This window comes from Protobothrops mucrosquamatus, unplaced genomic scaffold (assembly GCF_001527695.2).
Source record: "Protobothrops mucrosquamatus isolate PMUCROS unplaced genomic scaffold, P.Mucros_1.0 scaffold195, whole genome shotgun sequence".
Lineage (NCBI taxonomy): Eukaryota > Metazoa > Chordata > Lepidosauria > Squamata > Viperidae > Protobothrops > Protobothrops mucrosquamatus.
Window position 1 is genome coordinate 490,329 of NW_015386551.1, and position 9,194 is coordinate 499,522.

The window sequence follows — 9,194 nt, forward strand, 5'->3', positions numbered from 1 at the left end:
AAAAGAAAATTAACAAAAACAAAAATATTTTACACAGAAGTAAGCATGATTAAAGGTAAGACAAGTCTACAGGAGTAAAATATATATATAAAGGAGAATAGAAAATGGCATGAAAATACAAAAGATCTATGCAAACAAGGTCGCAGAATTGATTATATATATCATGACTCAGTCACTAACCTAGAACCACTCAAAAGTATTACTAATAATAAAGCTGCAGAACATGACATGCCAGGCAGAACTTTTTAAAATCTTACAAGATGATGGAGTAAAAATGCTACATGGGGTTTTTAAGTAAATATGAAAACAAAACACAGGCCGAGGGATTTTTATATTCCAGGACGAAACAAGGCACTGCTACAGAATATCCAAACTACTGAATAACTGTACTTATTTCACATACTGGTAGGATAATGCTCAAGATTTTTCAATCCAGATTTCAACAGTACATACAACAGAGGCATCAAAGAAATAGGGACTCTCAAGATCGCATGGGTAACATCCAACAGAAATGGAAAAGAGAATTTTAAAAAGACATATTTAACTGCAATTTCTTTTAGTATCTAAAGTAGACCATAAGAAATTAGAAAAATAGAGATACTGCGCCTCTCGCTGTAAATCTTGTAAAATATGTGTGATGACAAGAGGCAAGAGTTTAAACAGAATATGGAGTAACTAAAGGTTCAGAATTGGGAATGTTACAAGGTTTTATATGATTACCTTATTTATTTGATAAATTAAAAACAAACTATTCAAGAAACATGCCAAACTAGAAAAAATGGATACTGGAATTAAGATTGTTGAAACAAATATCAACAGCCTCAGATATGCTGATGATCATTTTGGTAAAAATGAGGAAGACTTAAGAAGTTTCTTGCTGAGGCAAAAAAATGTAAAAACTGTTTGCTGCTCAATGTTTTTTTAAAAAAAGAACTATGGTTATGTCAATAGATAATTTCAACTCAAGGCAAATAGTGGAGAAGAAGTTGTAGTAGTTAACAGACTTTATCTCAAAAAAGGCTAAAAAAATGTACAGGCATAGTGATTGTGATTGTTGCCATGAAACAAAGAGACTTCTGCTAGTTGGGGGGAAAGGCTATGACAGAGCTAGACAAAATAGCAAAGTGGAAAGACATTAAACTTAGTGTCTATATCTCCCAAACATGCCTGTGAAAGCTGACAATCAGAAAGGCTGAATGAGATAACTTTATTCCTTTGAAATGTGATGGAGAAAATAGTGATGATTATCTAGACCTCCAAGAAAAACAAATTATTCAATACTAGAAGTAAAACCAGGCTGTTCACTAGAAAATGTATCATTATGAAAGTAAAACTTAAATATTTCAGACACATAATGCAGAAGCCAGAATTACTGGAGAAATAAATGACTGAGATGCTTAGAAAAACCAAAGGCAATCAAAGTAGCTGATGGGGGATAAAATGGCTTGATACAGTATTATCATTGTTAACTCACACAGCAATTCAAAGAGACAGTTGCTGAGAGACAGTGATTGAACAACTGAAGAACGAGAACCTGATATGGAGAACAACAGGTTGGAGAATATTTCTTTTTATGAATCATATTAGCATATTACTTCAAAATAACAGGAAAACAATTATAGTGAAAACCAATACAGAGCAACAAAGGTAAAATAGGATATAAAGAACAAGAGGAAAAGTTTGATGGAAATTATCATCACCTATTTTATTTTATTTGTGTTCCACCTATATTATTTCTACAAATAACTCAAGATGGTGACTATATCCAGCACTCCTTCCTCTTCCTATTTCCCCCCGACAACAAGCTTATGAGGTGAGTTGGGCTGAGAGTGACTAGCTTAAGATCACCCAGCAGGTTTTTATGGCTAAGGAAAGACTTGAACTTACATCTCCTGCTTTCCAGCCTGGTGCCTTAACCACTAGATCAAACTCCCACTTTAATATTTTAAACTTTTTCTCCTCTCCTCTTGTATCTACTGCTGCTCAATTATTACATTATCACCTATTAAAAACAGCAATAAAAGGTTTAAATAAAAACAATGGCCTCTATAATGTAACTTTAATTTAATCTGTTCATAGTTCTTTTCCAAAACTCAAATAAGAATTAGTATTTTTCTCTTACATTTAATTTATATTTATAAAGCCAACCTTTCAATATAGACATGAATAATAAGACTAAGAAGTATCACATGTACTTTTAAAGAAAAAAAAACCATGTAGAATGTTGTTCCTGGCAATACATTTTTTACATTTCTTTGACCTTATCATTACCATGTGTTAATGCCAATGATGAAAGAACAGGGAGAGTAGACACTGAAGACAGGAAAAAGTGGGGAATAAAAGAAAGTGAAAATATATAAATGTCTGAAAGCCTGATGAGATTCAGGCATGATTTGTTGTCAAAAGCATCACATATACTGATTAAAATTTGTTGATTAGTGAATTCTATTTGCATGATGTGAAAGATCCATAACTGGATATCTCCATTTTTTTCCTTTCCCTCATTTTAAATGATGTATGTTGGAGGTGTGAGTTCAACGTGAGAGCAGGAAATAAATAAATAAATTCCAAAGCAAGTTCAATTTCCCAATCTGAATTCTATCTTAATCACTTCTAGTATTTCATTTGTCCTAAGAGAAAAAATTATTTAGGATTTCCTCCTAAATAATACCTAGTTCTGACATTGCAAGCAGACTAGGAAGTTCAAACCAGTGATCTGTCATACTTATGGCACGTTACTTTGGACAGATTTTGCAACTTTCTACCAGGCTTAAAAACTAGTAATCTGGTAGGGTCAGCTTATCCCAACTCTTACAAAATCTGATGTATTGAGTGATCTGAACAATTGTTCCAAATCACCTGTCATTCCAACCTGATCTTCATGCTGAAATTCATCTAGAACCCCAGTGAATTTGGCTAGAGGAGGTGAATCATGGAAATCATAGACCCAAACAACTGGAGGGCCCCTACTATTGATAGTTCAGAATCTAATTTTGTACTTTTTCAACTTGGAGCTGTCCATCAGATTCTTGTGAACCAAAAAACAATGCCTGCCAAATCACATCTATCATAACTTTAAGCAACTAAATTTTCTGGACAAGGTGTTAGTGGAGGTATTTCTTCTCCACAATAAAATCAGTATAACCCTTCCTACCCTTCTTTCCCTCTTACACACATATGTGCACACATATACTCATCCAGCTGTACAAGGCAAGGCAACACCTTTTCTTTCTCCTAAACCTTTTTGTGTTTTTCCTTAACAAGTCTAGAGAGTAGACAAAAGGTGTTAACCAGGGGTCTTCAAACTTGGCCCTTCTATGACTTGTGGACTTCAACTCCCAGAATTCCTCAGCCAGGAAAACTCAATCCAGTCAAATAGATTAAGCAAGAGTATATCAGAGTGGGTTCTCTTCTCGTTCTCACCATTAGGGAGTAACTGAAATGCCTGAAAAATATTAAGCAAAGATAAAAGGTTTTTTTTCCCCCAAGAGCAGAATCTTTGAAGCATTAAAAAGTGCATCCGTCTTGTTTATTTATTTATATCCCACATTTTTCCCCAAGCGGTTAAAGGCAGTATCAGGACTGGATTACAGCCAACTCATGCACTAAACACAGCTCAGAATGGTGCCCCTTGACCTTTCCATTGCTTAACTGAAAAGATACGAAGACTTAATAAGTGCTGAAAACTAGAGCTGAGTGTGGCAGTGAAAGATTAAAGGGCATGATAGCTGGGGAGAAAAACCTCTGTGCTACCCTATTTCTCTTGATGCCCTAAGCACATACTTATTTTGCTTAATGGTTAATTCAGGATGGATATGAGGATTTCCCCTGATTTTACCATAGCAACAACCCTATGAAGCCATTTGGATCAAGAAGGGATGTCTAATACCTTAATTTTTACAATATATTGATGCCAATGAACTTGGAATTAGATTTTAGTTTGGGAAATAAATAGCAATTCTACCCTGTCCCTCGGAAGTGGCTTTATTCTATTCATAGAATATGAAGTCCTGTGGGGAAAAGGTTTGTATGATACTTGTATGTTTTCGTGAATACAGCAAATCACAGATTATCCCATCCCCATTATGCCATTCCTTAATCCTTGGTCCTTGGTGTAGCAGTTTTATGTAAGAGATCTGATCTGGAATCTGACTTTCTCCCTCTTCTGTCTCAGAGACACAGGAGAAGCTCAAGTAGCTATTCCTTCAAAATAAGAGTTGCCACTTTTCCAGCATCAGAATGTCATCAATTCTTGCTATAAGGTACAATAGGACCTCAGTTGTATCTTCTCTTTAAAATATATATTGTTTACCTCTGGAAATTTTGTGGAGAATAGAATTCAGGTAAATTCTGCTTCTGTTGCTCTCCGCAGTCCTCCACTCACAAAGCTTAGAATCAATTTTCACTTTCTCATCTGTTAAATGAAATTTGTCTTCTTTTTGACTGCCTGAAAAAAGGTCCTTTTCATCTTCAAATGTATATGATTCAGATTTAATCAGCCTTCTGATACAAATTGCTACAGAAGCTAATCTTCTGAAGTGCTGAAAAACAAGACTAACTGGATATAATGGAAATTATTTTGCTGTGTCCAGGAAAAGACTCTGTGTCAAAGCATCTGAAAATATATTTGCCTTCTTACTTATGTGCACTACTTCTATTTACTGCCTCTTACAGAACCTACTATAATTGTTCTCTTTTTTTGACACACCATTGTGAGCCTTTTTCTTTCCTTGATACTGATCCCTCTTTGAACAAACCAATGCCAGCATAACATTTGTTCATTATCCACATTGGCAGTCCCTATCCTCTTCTCTGCCACTGCTAAATGAGTTGGGGGTCTGCCCCTTGTTATACGCAGAGTGGCTGGTTTCTTTCTCTGGCTTTACAACCCCCCTCTCTACTTCAGCATCTCAAATAACCCCAGCGGAGGGCACCGCAGCAGGAATGCGGTGGGTCTGCCTTAGGACTCTGCCTGGGGTACTCTAGGCTGGTTTGCCTACCATTCCTGCACATACCATTTGAGCCTCCCAACTGAAAATAATATGGGTGGGGGAGAAATATATAGATCAGGGGTAGTCAACCTTGGCTCTTTTATGACTCGTGGACTTCAATTCCCAGAATTCCCATAAAAGAGCCAAGGTTGACTACCCCTGATATAGATACTAAATAATTAAATTGTCCAGGGAGGAGGGAGGCAGATCCTGCCATGACTGTAACAACCAGTCAGATCCTGTATATACACAACTGACGCTAGACAACTGTTCTCTTAGGAAGTGGAGGAAGTGACTGAAACTGACAAATACAGGGAAATTATGAAATAAGCAACAAAAGCTCAGATTCTTGATTGAGTAGTTTTATATTGCTTGATGATGAGATGGGTGGCATGCAAATGTAATAATTAATTAAATAAATACAATAAAAACACTGTGTTTCACCCAGGAGCTTATGGAGATGTTTTCTTCGCCCTGTTCCCCCCCCCCATCCACATCAACAACCTCCATGTGAGGACAAAATGACTGGGCAGAAGCCACCCAATGGCTGCTGTGACTAAGTATGGACTACAGCTGGGTCTCCCCCTTTTTAGTCCAACACCTTAAAAATCATATCACATTAAGCAGAATTACACAAATATTTCCCTTCTCCTTCTCCAAAAAAAAGATAAAAAATAAAAATGGTGACATTCTGGTCATTCAGAGTATTGTTAAAACAGTGTTTGCAAATATGTCTCTTCTCTTCCCCCCCCCCCCCCCAATGAGTCCTGTCTTCATTCATGTTGACAGCTGGCGAAAGGCTGGTGGAAGTGAACCGGCATGCAAGGAACTCAGGAAATAGTAGTAAAGAAGAGGGCCTATGCTGGGAGAGCAATAGAAGAGGTGGAAGCAAGTAAGAAACTAGAGGTGAGGGTGAACCATGCCTTCCAATACTCCCCACCGCTGGTCATGTTCACAATAGACACTGCAGATTTTATGTACCCTAAAGCTGTGGCGGAATAGTGAGAGCTTATCGGGAAGGGGAATATTTTTACACTGTGATACACAGATTCTTTGATAAATCACAAGGGGACACAGGCAGGACACTTTTATTTAAACCAAATACACTGTTACAGGATATATCAGTTCTAGGTCAGGTCTTTTGAAGACTTGAAGAGGACCAGGGGAACAATATTTCTTGTACTCTCTTGCCACAGAACACATGCAGAGGATTTTCGTTCCGCTGCATCCCAAGTTAATGTAATTTTTCTTTTCTGTCTGTCTCTTTTGGTGTGGTAATGGAGATTGTCTTTTAAAGTAAATACTGGCATAACTTGTTTTAGTTTAATATATTCATATTATTGCATTGGTTTTTCTATCTGTTTCAAATACTGAAACATAAATTGGGCAAGGTCCCTTCATATGTGTTGCCCAGAAAAACAACATTATGTTCAGCTTTTAAGTTCAACAACAAAGACGCTTAAGATATTAGAGTGCTGTTTGTCATTCTACCAGAATTGGGTTCCTATTAATCTGCCACTGACTTTCTCTGTGTTTTCTCTGACCAAGTTTCCTAACTTTGACTTCAAAACTGCAATAACCTACAGATATTAAAACCAACAATGAAATCTTTATCAAGAGCAGTTCCATCATAGTTCATAATAGAAAAAGAAAAACCAAAATGTAACACAATGGGAAACACTAGCTAGATAGCAGTGGGAGTAATCAGCAGATGAGAAGGATGGGAAATGGATCTTATCCCAATCTGGGAAAACAAGGAACATAAGGCCATTCTTGTTATTAATTTTAGTATGGGATCCATGCGCCTTCTCAGTTTAACACATGCATTGAATTGCCTTTAGTGGCCATTTAGAAACTCATACTTTGGGAGGATATATATCACATTGAAGGAAGATGCAGTGATGCTATAATTCAATGGGCTGCATCTGTTCAGGGCAGCCAAGTCTTCCTTCCAACATTTGAGCTAAACTCAGTTGATGCACAAACAGTTGGTGTTCTTCAAGGGAAGTATACAGGACCTGGAGACATGGTGAAGAAATTGTTGTGTCTTTTCTGCAACTTAGCATTTACACTGCAAGCATCAGCTGGAATCTATTCCTCTTAAAGCTCAAAATCATTAGAGAAGTATCTCTTCCTGAGATGTGTTGCTTTCCTTCCCTGCAGCAGAATCACGACTGCTGTGCTTGAAGATCACAGGACCTGATTTTATGAGGAGAGCAGCAGATTATATGCAAGAGCGTATTTGAATAAAGGAAAGGTTCAGTTGAGCCACAGATATAATAACATAGATTGTATTATAAATACAAGGTTTATTATCCTGGAAGAAAACAATGGCAAATTCTTTCTGTTGCACTGCCAAGAAAATTGAATGGCTATGGTCATCAGAACTGATCTCAACCCTAATGCTTTTTTACCTTCAATCATTCCAATCATTACATGAAATTGTACATACAAATGCACAACACACATACACATACATACATATGTATGTACGTGATATTAACTCCAAAGTTAATATTCTCTGAATCCAATCTACCATCAAGTAGTTTTGATTGAAACTACTTTAATAATCCTTCATAGAGACAATTCTCACTCTTTAAAGAAGACATAATTCAAATTAAAGGAAGAATCTTATCCACCTTCCATTCGTGGATCAAAAGCATTTTATTTATAATGAACTGAAGTATAAAAGGCATATTTTAAAAGGTCAAAGGCTTTTTAAAAAGCACTAAAGCATCATAAGCAAAGTGGTAAGTAGTGATTACTGTTGACACTAGGTCTAAAAATTCTAAACATAAAAGAAGTCAGAAGAACCCCACGGTACCAGGCCCATGGCCTCTCTAATCCAGCATTATTACCATTACAGCCAATCAGGAGCCTACAGAAGAACTGTAGTATAATCATCCCTCCCATTTATGTTTCCCAGATCTGGTATTCAGACAGTGTGGTTGTATTAGCACACACATTGAATCACAAATGCCACACTTTCACTTAAGAGTGCTGGGCAAATCCAGCCTATGTTGGTTCATTGTGTCATATGACCTCTGAGAATTGGGTTAACTAAGCAAGCTGCAGTTAGGTTAACCATGAGTAGCTTTGTCATAACAACACAGCCACCGTCTTTGATATTAGAGATTATATATAGATGCTATGATTAACACACATTAACTAGCAGCCTGATCCACTCACCTGATTTCTTTTTCTAATTAAAATACCTTTGAGCTCTTTGGTTATCATATGTTGTTGGTGGCCTATTTATATTCCATCCATATGTGGGCAGTTCTTCTTCCATAGGTATGGTCCATTTAGAAACTATCCATGTCTAGTCACCATTACCAGACTGCTTAAATGTTGCTCTGCCAACCTTCTAAGACTAAGATGCAGCCAAATGGGTCATAGTCTATTGTCAAATTTCTATCAGACTTGTTTACCTTAAAGGTTTATTGTGAAGCTAAAATTATGTTCTCATTTCCTGGAGATATAAATATATAGCTTTCCTCAAACTATTTGCACATTACAGAGGTCACTATAATAAATTTAAAGCAAGTGTATATAAGGCATAGTAAACACAAGGCAATGGGAATTTGTAGGAAATCTATTGTATTTTATTGAAAAATGTTCTCTGAAGGCAAATTCTGCAGCCTTACTGCCTATTAGTAGGGTTTTCTTCATCCCTGGGGCAATTCATCCTGGTTAACAGCCTCAGCTCCATCAATACAAACGCTGCAGAGTTTTTAAACTAATATTTTTTCTGCACACAATTCCATGGAGAGGCGAACTCAGTGTTTCCATGGCAATACACTGACAGCATCTGCTTGGGAAGTAGCTGAAGGGAGAAATTGGAATAGAATTGCAAATTCCCCACCACCCAGACAAGGATCTGAAGGAAACGAAATGAAACATGACTGCCATTGTGATCTATCACAAGCCTATAATGCTACTTCCATAAGGAATCTTGCCTTGTGCCAAAGCAGTGAACTCTCCAGTGAACAGTTAACTCTTGTATTAGCTAAATATCTGAAACTTCCAAAATAGATCTATGCATATTCCAACTAGAATTATTAGCTTATTTGTCCCTTACAACATCTGGCTATTAAAAAGGAATAAAGTAGCTTCACTACTTCCCATTTATTCCTATATAAGATCTGATGTATATCAGTATTTTCACAAAACACAACAACTTTTCTAAGCAAAGGTTTTGAG